The sequence below is a fragment of the Lipotes vexillifer genome, unplaced genomic scaffold, assembly GCF_000442215.2.
Source record: "Lipotes vexillifer unplaced genomic scaffold, Lipotes_vexillifer_v1.1 scaffold131, whole genome shotgun sequence".
NCBI lineage: Eukaryota > Metazoa > Chordata > Mammalia > Artiodactyla > Lipotidae > Lipotes > Lipotes vexillifer.
This window is the reverse complement of record NW_006782866.1, coordinates 1,211,255-1,233,358: the sequence shown is the minus strand read 5'-3', so window position 1 is coordinate 1,233,358 and position 22,104 is coordinate 1,211,255. Positions and strand designations below refer to the sequence as shown.

The 22,104-nt window shown below is 49.0% G+C and overlaps 1 protein-coding gene across 1 annotated transcript in view; it reads right to left on the bottom strand.

The window, feature by feature from the left end:
- KLHL29 (kelch like family member 29) overlaps positions 1-15,527 on the bottom strand; it is a 320,144-nt gene extending 304,617 nt beyond the window's left edge. The window contains exon 1 of the mRNA XM_007455490.1: positions 15,156-15,527. The gene's annotated coding sequence lies outside the window, so the exon portion shown is untranslated. The remainder of the gene's footprint in view (positions 1-15,155) is intronic.
- Positions 15,528-22,104: the final 6,577 nt, after the last annotated feature.

The window sequence follows — 22,104 nt, the reverse complement described above, 5'->3', positions numbered from 1 at the left end:
TATATATATATATATATATATATATATATATATATATATATATATATATATATATATAATATGTCCCTGATTTCTTTTCATTAACCAAGTTTCCTTTTAAAAAACGATTCTCATGATAAACAAACTCATGATAAAGTCACTCTAAAAATTTTGCTCTCAATGCTCCAAGAAGTGTTTTGTATTTTTCCTTGTAGTCTCCTGATCAGAAGAAAGGCAAGGAATGCTCTTCATGCCACCTCTTTGCCAACTCCACCCCAGTACCCAAACACGTACTCTGAGGACAGATTTTCTCCTGAGACAAACCAGGCTGTGTCAGTGCATCACTGGGCAGAGGGGAGACACAAACCCGGGTCGGGGGAGAAGACAGTGGAGGGGGAGTGCGCATGGGCAACACCCGGGAGCCATTCCAGGCTGCGCTTTCACCAGTGACCCCAAGCCCCGAGGCCTCCAGATGAGCACGCGGGTTAGTGTCCTGGGAAGATTCATGTGTGGTGCGCAGGAAAAATGGAGCAAAGATCATCTTTCGTGGCTCAGGTTTGAATGCACAGTCATTTCACATCCTGGTGAAGGGATCCCTTATCTAGTCACACATTTTAGGAAATCATCCCTGCTTGCATGTGACAATAACCAAGGCAGAGAGAGAAAATTCCCCCGCGTTTGCACTCTTTCACCCAGCACGGCTTGAAACAGCACAGGATTCACAGGAGAGGATCTCTCACCCAGACCCGCCGCTCCCACCCCTCCTTGCACACTCGGGATGCTGTTTCCATGTTCTAGGATTTGGGGCTCCAGTTTCAGCTCTGCCTCTCACTGGCACGTCTTAGATGGCATTCCCCTGCTCTGGGGCTCACTCGATCAAACTGTGACATGTGCCCAGCACTGGCCTAGACTCTTAGAGGAAAATCAACAAAGGAATATAAATGCAAGCTGAGGCGATCAATCCTCCAGGAGCACACGGTCAGCTGGGGACCCCTAAGAAGCGTTTACCTGGAGAACCTGGGTCACGGGCTCATCCCAGAGGAAGCCATGAAGGATGGGCAGGGTCTGAACTGGGCAGAGAGATGGACAAGCATTCTAGAGATGGAAGAGGGGAGGGGGGATCCAAGGGTGGCCTCAGCCTGGCCAGAGTGGCTCCTCGGCCAGCTGACAGTCCCTCTGTCTCCAGCGCACCTTCCTCCTCTCCAGCCACATCAGGGGCTCAGTTCCCTGTGCCCACGGGTGGGTAGGCACGACTCATCAGGCCCTGGCTTGCTGAGATGGGCTCCATGCCCCATTCCCCTGTCCCAGGAGCATCAGCACCATGGGCCCTGGCCAGGGAGCCGACCACACAGTTGTGGGGCTCACACGACTCCCAGCTGTGCCACCAACGCTTCTCAGAGGTGAATTCAGAGCACTTCATCCTTTAGAAATCACAGTGCAAACCCAAGCTGGCCTTCCCAGCCTACCTCTCACAGGGGAGAGTAGATTTGTTAGCTGTATTGAGCTTGTGAGCTGGTGGACTGGGGACGGGGGTCCGGGGTATTCAAAGGGAGGCACCTGAATGGAGGGAGGGCGACCATCACCAGCACACCTGCCCTGGGAGGTCCTCCCACTGCCCTGCTCCAGGGGGCTTCCCAGCGACCACCACACCCTCATCGGCCTGTGTTCCCCCAGCTTTCCACGGGAGGCAACAGTTCCAGTTAGCACCCCGTGCTCTCCAAGTCATGCGATGATGCATGGCCCAGGAATGTGGACACAGGGGAGACAAGTGAACTCAGCTTTCACGCAGATGTACTTTGTGTGCATTCCTGGAAGGCAAGAATTACCTCGCCCCCCCACCTTACAGTCCTGTTACGGGCAGTACATAGGGCAGCAAAGCTATTATTAGTGTCATTATATGAGGTGGCTATGTTCCAAGAGATGAGGTAACTTGCCTAGGATTTCGCCATTTCTAGGTGGCCCTGCTAGGATGCTGAGGCCTGACCTCCCTGGCAGCAAAGGCCATGGCTTGTGGGCACAAGGCCTCACTGCTACTTCAGGAGCTGAGATGCTGCCCAGAAATGTGGAAGTGGGGGACGCTGATCTCAGAGTCAGACTGCAGACTCACTGGAGAATGGGTCACAACAGAGAGGGCAAGGTCACCGGAAGGACAGCTCTTGCAAGAATAGCTCCTGCGCTACAGTCTCAGGCTAAAGGCACTCACTTGGCTGCAGAAAGAATGTGTCAACCAGCTGTGAAGCTGCAAACCAGAGAGGAAGGGGCCGAGCTGGGGAGCGGTCACCCTAGTCCCTACCCCCTACCCCTACCCCCTGGGATCCAGTCAGTTCTGCAGGTGGCCGCCTGAGCTGAGGAGGTGCAGTCACTGCTCAAGGACACTGACCTTTAAGACCATCCACCAACTTCCTGTCCCCAGGGCACAGTCACCAAGCAGCCTCCCGATAAGAGACTCAGCTTCCTGTGTGACGCACCTTCAAGGGAGAAAGCTGACCAGTAGCAACATGAGTATCTGGTCCAGTGGGTGCCATACTTTTAGTGTAAATCACCCAAATGCCAGGACCTGCAGACTGTTCAACTCCGGGTAAGCTGCCAGTCTCGTAGGAAACCCCCCTGCACGGAGAGCTTATATTACAACGCCAATCTGTGGGGACACTCCCAGTTGGCCAGCTAACATCCTCACTCGCTGCCAACTCTCCCCAAACACTGCAACACTCAACGTCCATCCACAGGAGAGTGGACACACCAACCCTGGTACACACCATGGAACACTACTTAGCAATAAAGAACGAACTACTGGGGTAAGTGTCAAGATGAATAAGTGGTGCCCGGGGTACGCTGAGTGAAGCCAGAGGGCACCAGAGTACACACCACATGCTTCGGATCATACAAAGTCACACAGCAGGCAAAGCTCATCTCTGATGACAGACATCAGAAAATGGTCAGGAGAAGGGGGATTGCTTGGAGGGGGCATGTGGGAACTTTCTGGGGTGACGAAAACGTTTTACCTCTTGTTTTGGATGGTGGCTACACAGGTATACACAGTTATCGAAACTCAGTGAACTGAACACTTTAGATCTGTGGATTTTATTGTATTGCTTCAGCTATTATACCTCAAATAAAACACATACATACATACAATGCCCAGCGAAGGGCAAGGTACGCGGCAGGCGCTCAAACTGATGAACTGTTGAAGTAAATGCCTTTTTCCCCCCTAAGCAAATTGTTTAAAGAATTTATTAGGAGAGCCAATTTGGAATATGTTTAGAAGTCTTTTTTTTTTTTATTGTGGTAAAAATATATAATATAAATTTTACCATTTTAACCAGTTAAGTGTACAGTTCAGCAGCATTAAATATAGTCACACTGTTGTGCAAACATTACCACCATCCATTTCCAGAACTTTTTCATCTTCCCAAATTAAAACTGTACCCACTAAACAACAGTGGGTTGTTTAGTGGGTACAGTTTTAATTCCCCTCTCCCCCAGCCCTTGGCAACCACCATTCTATATTCTGTCTCTATGAATCTGACAACTCTAGGTGTCTCACAGATGTGGAATCATACAATATTTGTCTTTTTATGACTGGTTTATTTCACTTGGCATAATGCCTTCAAGGTTCATCCATGTTGTAGCATGTGTCAGAATTTCCTTCCTCTTTGTAAGGCTGAGTAATATTCCAGTGTATGACTATATCACATTTTACATACCCATTCACCCATTGATGAACACTTGGGTTGCTTCCACCTTTTGGCTATTGTGAATAATGCTGCTATGAACATGGGTATGTAAATATCTATTTGAGTCCTTGCTTTCACTTCTTTTGGGTATATACCCAGAAGCAGAATTACAGGATTGTACGATAATTGTATATTTAATTTTTTGAGGAATCTCTATACTGTTTTCCTTAGTGATCACACCATTTTATATTGCTATGAGCAGCACATAAGGGTTCCACTTTATCCACATCCTCACCAACACTTTTTATTTTCTATTTTTAAAAAATAATAGTTATCCTAATGGGTGTGAAATGATATCTCATCAGGGTTTTGGTTTGCATTTTCCTAATGATTAGTGGTGTTGAGCATCTTTTCATGTGCTTGTCGGTGATTGGTATATCTTCTTTGGAGAAATGTCCGTTCAAGCCCTTTGCCCATTTTTCACATCGAGCTGTTTGTTTGTTGTTGAGTTCAAAGTAAATAAGTTTTATTTGTAACTTTGTGCAGGACTGAGAACCCAGTCTCGCCCTTCCCACCGTCACATGCTCAGTCCCTAGATGTCAATCTCATGTCCCTGTCCCTACCCCCAATGGTCCCTTGATCACACAGAGCACAGGAGCCAAGAGTCAGACAGGCAACTGCCTGACCCTTTTCCTAGGACCAAGGAGATTATACCTGGCCTTGGTGTCTAGTCCAGATATCAAAAAAACGTTTCTGAAGACCAGACGTCCTGGGAGGCATACCTGGAATAAAAACAGCTGACAGTTACAGCTCTCGAATTGTGACTTCACAGTTCAGTGAGTACCCACCCCACCCCTGTGACCTCCCCAGGAGTCCTCACCAACAAAGAGGGCTTTTTGTGCTTTCTGCAGAATCTGGGAGAGAAGTTTTAAATTCCTAGGTGGGAACCTGAGCAGGGTGGTGGCTCTGGAATGCCCTTTTCACTGGGGGATGTGAGGGAGAGAGCATGGGAGAGGCAGGGGCTGTCACCACAGCCCATCTGGAAATGCAGGGCTGGAGCCCTTGCCACAGGATAATGGTTTGTGTGGCTTTACCTTAGCCAGAGCTGCTTTCCTATTAGTCTCCCCACTGCTGCCTGTGACCTTCCCCTCACATCCCAGTCCCCAGTCGCTGGTGCCTTCCAGGTCACACAACCCACATCCCCTCCCTCCAGAAAGCCCCATGGGCCTCTGCACTGTCAGACCTCTCCCCCAGGGGTGCCAGGGCAGACCCTGTTGGAGACCTGGGGCCAGTGAAAAAAAATGTCCCTTCAGTTACAAGAGAGGTGGTGAGTTCATGGAGAGGAAAAAAGTGACTTCCATGAAGCATGGTTTCCATGAAAATCATTCTTCTCCTTGGGGGCAAAGGAGGAAATTTTAGATCTTAGTGCCATTTAATTGTGGAAAAAGGCAGTTTTCCCACAGGGCATGAAGCAACCCAGGTACTCCTCTTTTTTTTTTCCCCCTGCAGTGTGTTGCCATAGATCTGTAGATTGAGGAGCTTCAGAGCGTCTACTTGGCACACCTAGGTTTCAGCAAGAAAAAGGTTCCTTTCACAGTTTGAATATTATTCAAGTTTCGATGATTAAAGCTGGTTGGAACAGCATGAAACGAATAGATTACAGCACTCCACTTACAGCAGGCTCTTCGCTAGCAAGATCAGCCACACTTGCTGCGTGCAGCCTCCGGGTCTCACTAATCTGGCTGCCGAATGCGGCACTGACACTTCCCAAATTCGGTGGCCCTGGCTTTTGGTTTGGAAAGCCAGAATCAGAGTATGGTCATCTTATAGTTCTTCAGATCAACCAAACAGGCTAGTTCAATGGCAAAATAGCCTACCCCAAACAAGTAAGCTAATTCAACGGCAGAAATAACCTACACACGGCTCAAGAAGTCAAAACAGTGCAGAATTGCAACAAAATGGCCTCATACGAATGTGGGTATGAGGTTCCTGAGCTAAGACCCTGAGCTCTCACTCAGCATCAGGGAAACGACTGGGGATGCACATAAACACAGAGCTGATGCCCCTCTTCACAGCCCACCCAACATGGTAATCATTTTCTGGACAGAACAGATCAGGCAGCCCCCCCCCGCCCCCCGCTACAGTGAGCACTGACAGACTCGCCAAAATTCAGTCTGCTTGTTGTCCCAAAGGTGGCAAGGTTGGCCTCACTGATGAGGGATTCCAGATCAGAGCTTTAGAAAATCACTGCACGTGCTTTGGCAAGACAACTGCATCTAGGCTCCCACGCTGCCCACTACCCCTATCTGTGGTGAAAGACCAGGTTTGGGGGTTTTATTTGTATCTCCAATCTGTTAAGAACCAAAATGTGGTCTTAGCATGCACGACTAGACCACAGCTCACACCACATACCGCTCTTGGGAGTGTGATGTGGCCCCAGACTGGTCCACACCTTCAATGAGAGAAGCCCAAGGATCATGCTCTTGGCTGTCAAGGCAGTGCCAAATGCAACAGAAGTTTCTAAATGCTTACTCCCGTTTTATCTTGTCTCAGACTGGTAACTGATTTGCGGTCTGGCAGCATGAGGACCAGGGCTAGAGTGGCATCATTTTCTACTGGTCTGGATAGCCTGGCCAGCAGCAGCAGTGCCCAACCTAGGTGCCCGGGTGGAACTGCATGGATGCCCGTGGTAGCATTCAGGATCAGGTTCTTCCCCTGTGCTCTGTCTTTCAGAACTTCACAGGAAACTGCTGGACTAGATCCTCACTGAACTTCTACCTGCTCTCCACATGCCACAGGCTTCTGAGTTGGCTGGGAGCTCATGGTCAGGGCCACATCTCAGGGCATCTGAACAGTGAGTACCCAACATGTGTAAAGTCCAAGGCCAAAAGACAAAGCTGGTCCTTGCCTTCAAGGAGGTCGTGATTCCCAAAATGAATCCAGAAATAACCACTTGTTCACATGATCTGGAGCAGAAACCAACCCACCCATACATGTAGACAGCAGTTATGATATGCCTGGTGTTGTTCTAAGCACTGTAAACAGGAAGCCATTTAATCCTCGAATATTTGATTCTCAACCATGTAAGTCAGGGCACCCTAAGAAGCCTTCTGACCACAAGGACATGTAGTCAGTTAGACCTAAGCCTTCAAGATAAACTCAGAATCAAACTTTTGTTCAGTTTACAAACGATGATGGCAGTGAGTTTAAGTGTGAAGGAATTTGAAATCATGTTGACGGGCCTCACTTTCAGGTTTATTTCAAGGCTTAAAATAAAATTAGCTGGACCTCAACTTATTATGTCAACTGTGGTAATCAGTGAGCAATGTGGCTAAGTGTGTATATATTGTTATTTAAATAAGCAATTTTTTTTTTTTTTTTTCGCGGTACGCGGGCCTCTCTTACTGCTGTGGCCTCTCCCGTTGCGGAGCACGGGCTCCGGACGCACAGGCTCAGCGGCCACGGCTCACGGGCCCAGCCGCTCCGCGGCACGTGGGATCTTCCCGGACCGGGGCACGAACCCGCGTCCCCTGCGTGAGCAGGCGGACTCTCAACCACTGCGCCACCAGGGAAGCCCTAAATAAGCAATTTATATTCTGTATGAAAGGGAATACTGGCTCTCTCCCTTCTTTAGAGGTTGGCAGTAGTCTGGAGGCCAGGCTTGTGCATTCCTTTAACCCACCCAGCCACCCGTGTTTGTTGATCTGACCTCAGGCAAATGCTCTCTCTAGAACTCATCTGCAAAATGGGAATAATGCCACCCGCATCACAAGGTGAGCAACAAAAGAGATGCCGCATGAAAGGAACCGTTCTCTCCATTGTACCTGCTCAGTAAACAGTTACTGTGTCTATACTCGTTTAGAAGCTCCAGGAGATGAATATATCATTAAAGTTCCTTAGGAGGCTAAGTTCGGCTGCAGTTTTGATCCGAAAGCAAATGCTTAAAGCTGGAAATTTGAAAAGAGAAGATAAAAGAGAAAGGTAAGTTTTTGTTTTGTTTTTTAAAATGCACGTTTCACCTTTCCCCACTACTTCTCAATGTTGCTAAATATCCAAAAGGAAAACAGGGATGATCTGGCAACTGTTAGGTCTCTAATTTGGCCTAAGCTTTTGCTTTTCACAAGACAGAAAGTCCTCTTGTCTGTTTGTGCCTCATCGTCCCCACCACTGACCCTGCTTCTAAGAGCTTTGCAGGGATGCCTGAAGAAACAGAAAGCCTCCTGCCTGATTTTACCTTGAGGGGAGAGACAAGCCCAGGAGTAAGGAAGCGGGAGGTGGTGGGGCAGAACCTCACCCTCACCCAGCATCATTTCCTGTGGGATCACTCAGTTACAAGTTCAGTCAAAGGCACTGTAGCCATGCCTTTCTCCCAGTGAATCTCAAACTGGAGAAGTCATTCCTTGCCTGAGTGAGGGTTAGAAGAGTTAAAACAGGGAGCAGACACATCTTTGTGGTGTCCACCCCAGTTTCTGTTCACATCCTCTCATCCATCTCCAAAACCAACCAACCAACCCGCCCCCACCCCTGCACCAAAGAATTCAAATAGGACAGAAATTGGAAAATACAGTGTTATTGCCCTTTCATAGTGGTCTCTATGATTGCAAGGTGTTTTATTTTCCCTTAAGACAATGCTTTTATGAAATGCCACAAATTAAAAAATCTAAGTGGGGACAACACCTCACGAGTAAGTGTAGTATGAAGGACGGACTAGGACGGACTTTGCGTCGACTCTCACAAGTGCCAAATAGATTCGAGTTATCACTGGGATGAAGAAGCTCCAAGAAAATTAGTCTTAAAGTCTCAAGTCATAAATCCTAAAAGATTCCATTTAGATTAGTTAGAATTCATCAACAAGCGTATTTAATAGATGTATGCCCAAATATAGCATCTAAAATTCCAGACAATGAAAAACCATGAAGATACAGCTACACAGCTAACTGAGTGAAAAGGAACTCCAAAAAGTAGCCTTTGATATCTATTACCTGACACCTTCTCTGGGCATAAATTTATCCAGGCAAATAGTTTTACTATCAAGTTTTGTGCCAGGCACTGTGTTAGGCACTGGGATTCAAAAGTGAACACACCCAGATCAGTCTTCAGCAGTCCTGGATGTATCCTTAATCCTCTCTACATTGTTTCTACTCCTTACTTCGCTATTTAGTGTAACACTGGCTCAACATGGAAACAGCTGCCATTCAAACATCTAAAAGTTTTTCTCCTTAGCGTTCCAGGAGACAGAGGAAATGGAAGCAGGTAAGCAAATCCCAAAGTACTGTGAATGTTGGACCTGGTCAATATTCTTATTAAAGTTCACGTTCCCTCTAGTAGAATTATTTTACTTAAAATGTTAATTAGCACAGACAGCGCGGTACCTGGTGCATAGCGGGCAGCGTGTAGTGGTGCAAATGCATCGAGACCCAGTCTGGAGTCTCACACCCGCCCCACCATACACACACCGAAAAGACAAGACAGACTGGTAGTTGACGGATGTGGGTTCAAACCCAGATGTACAATTCATGGCCTTGGGCCAGCTGATTATGTTTCTGAGCCTCATCTTCATTTGCAAAATGTGGATAATCCCTACCTCTCAGCATTGATATGAGGATTAGAGGTAATGTATGTAAAGCACTAAAATATAGTGGTCAGCCATAACTGGAAGCTATTATTATTATATTATTGGGGCTTGATACAGGTTTGGTGATTGAATAATAGATTAACTGACCTCTAAAATCCACATCAACTCTAAAATTATGATACTAACAATGGAATTAAAAGTTCATATATCAAATCCACTCAAGGATATTTTTAACTTTTGTAACTGTGATGCAAATCTCGTTTCAGAATAAGTCCTGCTAATGAGACTCACAGAATACAATGTATTTATATACACCCTGGCATATTACGAAAACCTGTATGATCAAATTTAACAGGATAGGTGTCTATGGTTTCTGAGATCTCCAGGGGTTGCTGCTGCCTTTTCTATCACAACTACTTGACTGAAGTTCTCCTTTCCAGAGCACTTCTCTAGGCCAGACAGACACTGTGATGCAGGTTTTACCGGAGTTATCTTGACCATGATTATTCCTTCCATTTTCATAAAAGAAAATGGAGGCATACTGAGATTAAGGCTCTTTCCAAGGTCACACAGCTAGTAGGCACCAGACACTGGACTTCAACTATGACACTAAGCCCCATGCCTTTACCCACTGTGCCATATCGCTGCAACTCAGGCAAGCCCTAAAAGCAAAACATAAGCGGTTGGAGAGACTTGTGAGGAAATGTACCCACAGTAAAGGAAGAACAAATGTCAGTCACATCTACTGCATTCTTCCTCTGACTGTATTCTGTTGACTACATTTTCACCATGTCTCTTAAACAGAGGATCAGTGTAACATATCCATGTAAAAAGTGGGAGAATCCAGCAATCCCTCTTCTGGGTATATATGGAAAAGAAATGAAAGCTGGATCTTGAAGAGATATCTGCACACCCATGTTCATAGACATGTACTGTAAGATTTCTCCTTACATGAGATATCTAAAGTAGTCAAATGTATAGAAACAGAAAGTAGAATGGTGGTTGCCAGGGAATGGGGAAGGGGGAAATGGGCAGCTGCTGCTTAATCGGCATAGAGTTTCAGTTTTGCATGATGAGAAAGTTCTGGATATCCATTGCACATCAATATAAATACCAGCACTCCTGAACTGTATACTTAAAAATGGTAAAGATGATACATTTTATGTTATGTGTTTCTTTTTACCACAATTAAAAAAAAATAAAGTGGCAGAATACATATCTGTATATATGTGTGTATATATACATATTTTATATATAATGTATTTGTATATATGTATGTATATACATAATACATGCATATATCCTTAAAAGAGTCAATGATTTAAAAATTTCAAAACTCTAGAAAATAATTACAAAAAATCGACACCTGTGGGGCCAATGACAGCCATCACATGTTTGGGGAGCTGACCTCTTGGCCCAAACCACATCACTTTCACAATGCTCAACCATCACTATTCTAGTTTCTGAATCATCACCACCTGCTACAGTCAAGAGTCTGAACCATGTGAATTTCATGCAGTTATCCTCTCTCATGCGAAATGAGAGATCTTCCCTTTCCTTCCCTGAAGGTGGAGATGCCCCAAGACAATAAAGTTTATTTCACAAATAATTGTGTTGCTACTTTCAATGATCAACCTACCTCTTTTTTTTTTTTTTTTTTTTTTTTTTTGCAGCTTCAATTTCCCTGTTTTCAAGTGATTTCCTTAAAGAAAGCAGAAGACTACCTTTCTGACCTAGGACTTCAGGAAAGTAAGCGGGTAGCTGTTGTAGGAAGAACCAGAGTTTGCTTTCAGAGTCATCTTGATCTCAGCAGGCAGGTAAAAAATTCTGACACACTTTTCCTTCTTAACCAAAATTATTCAGACTATTTTTTTTTTTAGCATGTTAGGAGATGAATCCCGATTTCCTGAGTAATAACAAACGACCATCTTCTGCATAAACTACATTCTTCCAGTTTCTAAACATTTGGGTTTACATGTGATTTGTCTGCAAAGAGATTTCTTTTCTTTCTTTCTTTCATTTTTTGCCACGCCGCTTGCGGGACCTTAATTCCCCCACCAGGGATTGAACCCTGGGCCCCGGCAGTGAGAACACTGAGTCCTAACCACTGGACCACCAGGGAATTCCCTGCAAAGAGATTTCTTATTCTCCAGTCATCCTACACGGTTTCTGCTTTGGTTTAGCCTCACCCACCACAACCAAAGGCTGGATTTCTTATTCATGGTGTTTATTCCTCCCCCTACCCCCAAGTAAGCACTTAGCTGACCGATTACAGAATCACAAGATTGGTTATAATTCCTTTTCTCCATCTGACTTTGAACTTAAGTGCTCCAATTATTTTGCCTGATCCTAATAAGTCAGTAGCGTGCTAATGCTTGCCTTGATATTTCTGAAATATACAGGGTGTGATTAGCATAGGACTGCATCATTAGAAAGCAAAGTTGAAAGCAGGTGAGCAAAATCATCACTCTTAAGCAAAGCTTCCTGTTCAGTGAACTTAACAATGTTACAATGATCCTAGAGACACTATATGCTGTGACTAAACATATATCGTTATTCAGAAAAAGCCTCAGATGCTCCAGAACCTTCTGTCTTTGGCTACTACTGGATGAGAAAAGATCCTAGGAGGACAGGCTTTTTCCAGCACACAAAGTCCAGAAGTCTGTTTAAGCCAGATACAGCTGAAGACATAAAGAATCCTTGAACCATAACAGGGTAGGAGGGGAAAAAAGGAAGGAAGGAAGGAAGGAAGGAAGGAAAGAAGGAAAGAAGGAAAGAAGGAAGGAGGGAAGGAAAGAAGGAAGGGAGAGAGGGAAACCTTTAGTCAATTCTGCTGGGTTGGATTGACATCTCCAGGCCATAAAGTGAGAAAGCTTTAGGGTAAGGCTGCTGGAAGAAAAAAGAAAAACAAACAAAAAAACCCCCATGCACACACACATATCAAATGAGATGCTAAAAAACTACATTAGCATCAGTGGTGTTATTTGAGTCGATTAAAAAAATTTAACCCTTTTATATCTGTCTGCAACCAGGAATAGTGTAAACTTTTGGGAACTAGCAGATAGAGAGAGGAAAAAAAAGAAAATGCTTTAAACTGGGAATGATTTGCAGTCAAATCAACTGATAAATGCAAGAAAAAAAGATGGTACAACTGAAATTGATGCCAAAGATTTATAAGGTTGACTAAGTAAACAAAAATGGAACGGATCACCATGGAAATGCATGAATATTGAAATAGGCAAGATCTGAATACACTAATGATATGCCTCACTTAGATTGACAGGTGTTGATAACAACTGTGACAATCCACACCAACATCCACACTTCTAACATGTTTATTCCTAGAAAACACGGGCTGGATTTAAAGGTTCCTTTTCTTTTAGAAAATAAATTTTCTATTCTTAAAGGGACTAACTCAATTCTCACCTACTTGAAAAACAAAAAAGGTTTTATCCATTTGCTTTTTGGATATGAGGAGCTGCAGTTAGCAGAAGTCATTCTCTTGGGCTCTACTAGTCTTTGTTCCAATAAACCTCTCACAAAACTGAATTCTCAGTCTTGTTTATCTCCCGCATTGAGTATTTGAAGTATGACCACCACTCATTAGAAGCATAATTAAAAAGACACAACCTAGATTCCTCACTTCCTTCACATACACATGAAAACCAGTAACCCTTAATCTATTTGTTACCATGGCTACCATAGGATATTTTATTTCAGTACAACTCTAGGTATTTCGTTTGGATTGTTGCTTGCAAATGAAAGTTGGAGACCTATAAATTTCTGTTAACTGTGCTAGAAATGGAGAGACTGAACAGAAGAAAATGTTTTTCTTAATCACAGACAAATACGGTTTATAAGATGTTTGTGCAGAAAAGTTATTAAAATTGGTTAAATACATCAGCCCATAAACCAATTTAAATGCCATTAAATTCATATAGAGTTTAAGGGCACATATGCTAGTAATTCCCTGATTTATAGCAGGATGATAAATCAAGTGCACTCAGAACAATGTACCCGACGGAGACTGTATTCACCAGTGGCACACAGCTCCATACTAGTATAAATGCCCAGAATATGTGACTACTCAAATAAATGCATGCCAACCAGCCTTTAAAGTATTCACCTGTGAATTATCCGACATTTTGGCCAAGAGTCGGGATGAACAATCGATAAAGTTGTTCATCATGCCCTCCCCCCGCCAAAAGTGAAAAAGTAGCTCTGCACTCTCCACTGTAATTTTTAAAAACATCACGAATGAGGTGGGCTAATAAAATCTGCTGTCATTCATCCTAAACCGAAATTCCTTAAATCTGCCCTCCCAGGGCTGAGCTGGAGATAAGACCGCATGGCAAGAAAAGGAACTCTGTAGTGAGTAGACAGATGACTTTAAAGCGACTGAAATTAGGGTAAATACAGCTGTAACCAGGACAGATCTGTCACTGCAAGAGGAGTCCGAATCTCAGCATAGCTCGACTGGTGAGAGGCTGGAGCCTGCAGCAGTGGAGCCTGACTTTCCCTGAGCTGACGAAGTGGAAGTTTCGCGGGCGGCAGCAGATTGGCGTCCTCAGCGGTCCCGTCCCTCCAGCGCCGAGGTCTCGTCTAATGCTGCATAAATACCTGCGCCCACGATTCGCCCCGGGCGCGCCGCGGCGCAAGCACCGTAGAGAGGAGAGCGTTTGCAGAGCGGCAGGGATGGCAAAGGCGGCGGCTCCCTAGGGACCCGCGGGGGGACCCACCAACTGACCATGTCTACCATTGGGTTCCAGAGCTCAGGAACGACAACTGGCTTCTCAGCTAGCGGACCCAGGCATCCGAGACTCGCGCTTTGGCCCCATCACCGTTGGCTGCAGGCAGCCAGCGCGTCTTCGCCTTCCCCAGCCAACGCAGACCCGACCTGCCCGGGAGCTGCCTCGGACCTATCCGGGCTCTCGACACTGCTCTCCCGACCCCGGGCGAGCTCTCCCCTCCCTCGGGGCCCAGAGCCCGCACTGCCCAGCGTCCGCAACCGCGCCGCGACCGCATATAACCCTCGCGCTCTCGGCTCGCTCCAGGCCACAGAGACCCGGACGTGAGCCCTCTGCCACCTGGCACCTCCCGCGGCAGTCGGGGCGCGCGCCCACACTCCCACATTACACATCTCCCCGTCCACACTATCCCGCACATAAACAACCCCTCCCCACCCAACACACATCCTAGCTGCTTCACCAGCCCCGTACGCTCTCCTTTCCGTGCCCCCCTCAAACACGCTGGCACCCACAAGGCGTTAAGGGAAGGCGGGTCACAACAAGGTCTGTATGGGCTTCCTCCCTGTGGTTTTCTCGCTCCTCTACCTCGAAAGTTACTTGGGATTGAGTGAAGAGACCAGGTCCCCAAATGCGGGTCTGAGGACGGGAGGGATCAGAAACCCCAACCTGGCTTCCCGCTGCACAGAGGCGCGCACCTCCCCAAAGGCCAGACGCGTGGCCGCCCCCAGGGTCCAGCCCTCCGGTGCCTCTTCCTGGCCCCCAGCCCGGCTCGGGCCCTGGGCCGCTCAGGGGAGGTGGCTTGGAGAGGGACGCATGCTGTCGGGCCCAGCCGAAGAGCTGCCTCGGCTGGGGGGGGTCACACTCGCTTCCAGCGCCCCCTACCACAGCGACATTGGCCTCGGGCAGCCCCTGTGCATACACACCCGGGGGCAGGAAGTTTCCCCCCCCGCCGCCTTTCCCCCCCCTCCTGGAGCAGCGCAGGCGCAAGGGCTCCTGCAGCCTTGCGAGTCCAGACGCGGGAGGCTCCTGCCGCCGCCGCCGCCGCCGCCGCCGCCGCGGGAGCCGAGCCCAGCGTTCCGGGTACTCGGGCCCCGCTCCCAAGCCCGGCCCGGCCCCACGCAGCCTCCAGGACCCTGGGTCCCCGGCGCCGCATCCTTGGCGCCCTAGCCTGGCTCTTACCTCCGGCCGCGCGGCTCTGGCCCCGGTCCGACGCGCAGAGAGCCTGGGGTCGCGAGTGGGCGCAGGAGGGCTGATGGATAGGGGACGGCGCCTGCGGGTAGCTGTAGCTGGGGCCGCTCGGGTCCTGGCCAGGAGAAACGGATCCAGGTCCACCTCCTCGCGTTCCTGCTCTCCGCCTTCTCCCCCTTTTCCTTCTCCTCCTCCTCCGCCGCCGCCTCCCGGCAGCCCAGGAAGGATGCCCAAGAGAGGGAAGTCAGTCCTTCTGCCTGTCAGCCTGTGCGGCTACGCGCGGCGCGGCGCGGCTCTCACCGAGGCGGCGGCGGCGGCGGCGGCTCCGGCAGCATCGCCCCCCCTACTCTCCCCGCAGCCGCGGCGGCCGCGGGGCTAGGGTTGGCTCCGGGCTCGGGGCTCGGGCTTCGGGCGGGGGCTGCACTCAGGCGCGGCGGCCGCCGGGACTGCGGGCGGGCCCTGCGGAGCCGGGGCCGGGGCTGGAGCTGCAGCTAGATCCGCGGCGGCGGGGATGGCGGCGGCGCGGGGGCTGGCGCGGCCGCGGCGCGGGGACCATGCTCCCTTCTGGCTCGCTCCGCTCCGGGTACCGTCTGCTTTAGCTGCGAGGGAGGCGGGCTGCGGCGTGCAGCCAGGGGCGGGCGGAGCCAATCACGGGCGCCCGAGTGGGCGGGGGCGGAGGGTGGGGGAGGCGGGGCGACCCCGGCAGGGCACCCAGCGCTGCTCCCGGGGCCCGAGGGATACCCAGCAGCCGCGCGCCGGGCCCGGACGGAGTGCTTGCGGGTGTGTCCGTCCGTCCGTCCGCCGTCCCCGCCCCCCTGCGGTGGTTCCCGGCTCGGCGGCCGCGCCCGGCAGATGCACGGCGCGTGGCCCCAGCTCCTGGGCCCCGGCCTCCCGGCCCCGCCCGCCCAGGGTTGGCTGACGGGACCGAGGCGAGCTCCACGTCCTCTCTCAACACCTGAGGAAACTGGCGGAAAAGTTTGAGAACGAAAAGTCCAATCGTCTTTCAGCTTCCGCCCTCCCTATGACACTCCAGCCACGGTAAGGAGCAGGAATTGTCCAAATCTCTGAAGAACCACGGCTAGCCCTGTAAATCCTGGCCACCGACCCTCGACTTTCCTCGGTGTACACGCACTTTCCTGTCTACACTGACCCTTTTGAATCCACAGGACCTCTCTGTTTAGACAACCCCTACTCAGGCCACCCCAGCCTTCCATGTCTACACTGACTCCCACCCTGTCTACACTGACTTTCTTAGTTCCACCACTTCCCCGTCTCCACACGCTGTCTACACAGACCCTAACTTCAACCTTGATAGGAAAGGTTTGGCTGGAAGCCCGTGGCAGCCCCAGTGCGGGCTTTCCATTGTGCCAGAACATTTCATTTCAGCACCAGTCTTCCCTTCTTTGGTAGATCTAGATCTGGCTTTTATTCTCTGCCCTCTCCCTCCTCCCCTACCTCCCCCTCATTTGGTTTTGAATTTCAGAGGAAATATATCTTTTTCCCCCATCCCCCATCTCTGGGCTTCAACAACCCTCCCCCCCCCCCCCCCCCACCGCAAAACAAAAACAAGACCTAGTCCTTCTTTACTCCCCCCCCCGCCCGCCTCTCCGGCGAAGCCGCTGAGGCCCGAGGCCTGGGTAGAAATTGGGGAGGTGTGTGTGGAAAGGTAGGGAGCTGCTTGCTATTTGGCTTGAACTGGGCGGAGTCAGCCCGGGGCGGGCTCTGCCAGGCCCCGCCCCATCTGCCAGGGCATGGGGAGGGTTCGTTGGTAAATCTCAGCTTACTCCTGTGATATCTGAATCCAGGCCTCTTCTCTCCTTGGCTGTAAACTCGGTGCAAGGATTGTGCCTTCTTTAATATCTTGTGGGAAGCAGAGTACAGTGTGGTGGCTGATAAATAATAATCATCTACTGAGAGTAGCAGGAGGACCATCAGTGAAAGGGAATGAGAACACCAGGGAAAGGGCCCATTGGTATTACAGTAACTGCATTTTCTGAAAAAAGAAAAAAAATCGAATGAAGTTTTGGTGTGTGAAGCCTGGCGATGGGGAGAGGACAGAATAAAGCACTGCAGCAAGGAATCCCCCCTTGATGGTGGGGTCAGCCAGGAGAAGTGGTGTGTCTTTAAGCAAGGGTGATTGAGGGTTCCTTGAAGGGGGAACAGGTGGGAGTGGGGGCACAAAAGCTCCTCCAGCAACCTGAAGAGGAACGCGAGATGTGGTTTGAATGCCACGGTCTGAACGTGGCATATGAAAAGTGATTGAAGGGTAATGTAGGTGGGATAGAGGAGAAAGGAGGATTACTTGGGGTTTTAAAAAAGGTCGCAGGTAACACTTCAAGCACTGAACGCAAAGAGAACAAAGGCACAGGTGAGTCAATGTTCATTCATGTTGTAGGAAGCTGTCCTCTGAAATGATCTGCATGGGTCCACCAACTGTGAGCTTGTGGGGTCCGCCAGGATACATTCTGGAGCAGTGGCACATAGGACAGGTGTAGACATTATGGAAATGTGGCTAAGGTTTGCAGGGTTAAGGGATAGGTTAAAATCTGGCAATTTGAGGCACTCATAATGTCTGACATGATTTTGAATGATCCTCAAATGAAAGCAGGAAATACGCACTCCAGGAATCCTTCCTCAGCTGCATCTCTAGGTGAAGGTGTAAGGATTCTCCCAGTTTCCCTGCTGGCATTATCAGAGAAGAGAGACTATGCTGAATCTGCATCCAGCCGGGTGATGCCAGGGGGTGCTGGTTCTAGAGTGCTGCAACGCCTTCAGGGTTGGATCTTGATAACGGCTCACCAGGCCGGGGCGGGGCGGGGGGGGGAGCGGGTGCCAGCCTGTCAGGAGAATGAGAAAAGCTGTGTGAAGTAGAATCACAGTGGGCTAGTCTACCCCCTCCTCACCCCACCCCACCCTGCTTTCGTCCCCAGAGCCTGAATGCAAATAAGGATTTCCAGAGTCTGAAGCTGAGATCTTCCTCTGCAGTGGGGCTCCGCCTAGCTAGGAACTGTTGGGTTTGGACTTAGGAAGAGTCGGCTCTGGTCTAGACGTGAACTGCATTTCACCTGAAGTGCTGCCCCTGTTTCCCCAGGCTCTTGGTGACATACAGAGGATCTGCTGTGTGTTGTGTAAGAGATCTCTCTGTGTAGACGTTGCCCGTAGCTGGGATCTGTCCTGGGTTTTCCACTGCCCTGCTTTGTGGTGTTTGGGATAAGCCCCACGGTTAGCATGGATCTCTCTCCGTGGTAAATGCGGTTTGTTCCGTGTTACACGTGAGAGCTTCTTCAGCCCCGGTCAGAGATTCCTCCGTGAAGCGCGGGATCAAGCTCTGTAGCATGAGCTTCAAAACCCAGCCCTCCCTGTCCAGACGAAGATGCCCCAAGCTGGGCTCTGAGATCAGGACTAATGTGTCTGCTCCAAGCAGATGGGTTGTGAAGGAGTGGAGTTGTGAGGCCCAGGGAGGTAGACTGGAATGCTGCAGAACATGCATTTCCCACTCAGAGCATAGACCATTATTTGCACAGTCCATCAGACAAGGACTTTGTTCTGGAAAGGCTGCCGCCGTCACCTGGAGAGGCACCAGAGGAAGCCACAGCATTACTGTCTGGGAGTGCCCACTGTGGCTGAGACGGACTTCCCTCCCTGTTTGTATTTATAATAGTAATCACAACAAACGATAGTTTACTCAGTGGCTGCAATGTGCCAACCATTGTACCAGGTATTCTACCCACAATACCCGGTCAATGATCATAGCAACCTGTGGAATTAGTGTTAGCAGCCCCCAGCGCTGAGTCATAGAGAGGGTAGGTGACCTCCTGAAATCACACAGCCAGTAAATGGCAGAGCTGGTATTTGAGTCTGGCTGCTTGGTTCCAAAGCCTTTGTTCTTTTCACCATCCTCAACACACAAATGCAGTTTCTTTTGTCATTAACCCAGTGCTTTTCCCTTGGAGAAGACAGTGGATGCTGATTTTGCCTCTATCAGCAGCCAGTCCTGGAGTCAGGACTGGAAATCAGTCTTAGGACACAGAGGGCTGATGTAGAAGAGGGAAAAGCATCTGTTTACTGAATGCACAGGTCACTTGGAAGAGTGGACGCCTCATCAGAAACCCTCAGGTCTGAGAGGACATCTGTTTCCAGGAGCGAAGTGGGTATCAATAGAGCAGGAGCCAGCCTCTCTGCTGGTCTGGTTTTGTGTTTGCTGTTTTGTTTTTCTAAGACTCTGCTCCACTAAAACCACCCCCATTTGGCATCAAAAGCATGAATAAGTCCTACATAAGTCACTGTCCCTCCAGTGGCTAATCAATCCATAAAAATCTATTTAGCACCTACTGTGTGTCCTGCATTTCAACCCCATGGTGTTGATTAAAGCAGGAAGTAAGAAGTCACAGCTGCTGTATTTTCACTGTGGCCACCCTGCTCTGTGGATGCGTGGCAAAGGCACATGCTAATCATGCAATCAGCCATTTGCAGAGGACCTCCTGCACGCTCAGCCTTGTGCTGGGTGCTCTCAGGAGTATAGGGAAGGTACAAGGTGTGCTTCTCACTCTGCTCATTTTTACCCTGCCTGTTCCCCAAAAGGGGCTGAGGCATCCAAATACAATACAGGATTTCCCCCCTCCCCTTTATCTGTGGTTTCAGTTACTTGTGGCCAACCCCAGTTTGAAAATATTAAATGGAAAATTCTAGAAAGAAACAATTCATAGGTTTTCAATTGCATGCCATTCTGAGTAGTGTGATGAAATCTCATGCCATGCTGCCCGCGATGTGAATCATCCCTTTGTCCAGCGTATCCACGCTGTGTACTCTACCTGCCCATTGGTATAGGAAAAAAGTCAGTGCTTATAGGGTTTGGTACTGTCTGCGGTTTCATGCATCCACCAGGGCTCTTGGGACGGATTCCCTGCAGATAAGGTGGGACTACTGTACTTGGTTCTTGTTCTTGACAGAGGCTAAGGTAACAACAGTTGTTATCAAGAAGCATAACTGAGTGCTCAGATGTGGGGAAAAGACTCCAAGTGTTGTGGGATGCAAGGGATGATCTATAAGAGTGGGGCTGGTCAGGATGGGTGGGTGGGTGTCAGGCTGGACCTGAGGAATGAGGAGGTTTTTCCTGGGGGGGCAGAGGGAGCCCAGAGCAGCCAGAGTGGAAGGCAGGGGCCAGGAGGGTAGAGGAGTAGGATTCCTGGACTGGGGGACCCATCCCAGTGTGAGAGTTTCTGAAACACTGCTTGCTGGTAATAGTCATTTCCTTTGGGTGAAAATGAAAATGTGTTTTCCTTCTTTGCCCAAATCAGTGAACTATTAGATTCTAAGATTCAGAGTGAAACCGGTGGTGTCTTTTTTGGCATTTTCAATGGCGGGAACGCAGCAGCTTTTTTTAGTACCAGTTGTTTGCAGGTGGCAGGAGTGCTAATTAGACAGAGCCACTAGCAAATTTCCTGGATGGTTCTGACTCCCAAACCGACAGGAAACCAGCTCAGGCGATTTGAGAGAGCAGTTTCCACTCTCCCCATTGATAAAGTGATTCTTCAAACACGGGTGGTCAAAGGAATGGGTTTCATAGTTGCTCAATACATATTTATTGGGTGTTGAATTGTTCACAGTGACCAAAATTCCACTTTACTTTTTCGACGTTTAAGAAGGGCCTAATGTTTCTCTATCAGAGAGTGTAAGAGGAGGACCCAAAGGATTGGGAGGATAGTTGAAAGGAACATTTTATTTGAGTGTTAGAGGAGTCTTTCGATCATTGAAACAGATTTTCACTAAAGGGAAAACTCAGGAGACTTTTGAGAGAAGATTGAATCCTCATAGTTCTTTGCATACATATTTTTTAAGCTGTTTTTAAGAGTAAAGAGGTTCCGGCCTGCTGGTTCCCTGTTTGACTCCAGAATCCACTGGTGCCAATGTCTTTTATCTCCCTCGGAGATTTCAGTAGAACTTGGGGCCAGGACCGTGTCATTAGTGTGGTCATTTTGAAGCCATGAATTGGGCCAGAAGCAGAACAATGCCCATCCAGGGCAGGTGACTGCCCTGCTCTGTCTCTAGGACAGAGACCCTTGTGCTCTCTGCTCTCTGTCTGGACTCAGGCTGCCCGAGAGAATGTCACAGTCCCCACAGGCTGTTGGGGGGAACACAGCGGGAGGCAGAGGGACCACCACGCAGAGCCTTTGGCCACAAATCTCATCTTAATCAGCTGTTTCATGAACACGGCCAAGTCCAGGACACTGTCTCAGGAGTTATTGTTTATTTCCGTATCCCCAAAGCTAGAGGCTGCCTGTCATGTTCATAAGTGAAAGGCAGCCCATCCTCCAGGGAACAAGTTCACTATTCTCCCCAAAGACGGGGGTGCTGGGAGTCAAGCTGCAGGTACTCTTGGAGTCTGAGATAAATCTTGGTTTGCAGGGTGAAGTTTCTAATGGTTTCAGCGACTTGGGGTCTTTTGGAATACGTGTCCCCGTATTTTATCTTCACGTTTACCCCTACTCGAATTTGTGAAGCTGCGTACACTTTATGTGCAGTGTGTCTGGAAGGAGGAATTTGTGACGTCATGCCTGATGGAAACATGACTGTCAACACATTGGCCCCAGAGGCTCTGTCCCCAAGAAATCAGAGGTGACAAGGAAGAGAAAAGCAATAGGGCCTGAACTCAGGGTACTCTCTGAATATTTACTAAGGGTCGTAAAAATAGCCTAAGTCGGGGCTTCCCTGGTGGCGCAGTGGTTGTGAGTCCACCTGCCGGTGCAGGGGACGCGGGTTTGTGCCCCGGTCCGGGGGGATCCCACGTGCCGTGGAGCGGCTGGGCCCGTGGGCCGTGGCCGCTGGGCCTGCATGTCCGGAGCCGGTGCTCCGTGGCGGGAGGGGCCACAGCGGTGAGAGGCCCGTGTACAGAAAAAAAAAAAAAAAAAAAAAAAAAAAAAAATTTGATGTGGGGAGAAAA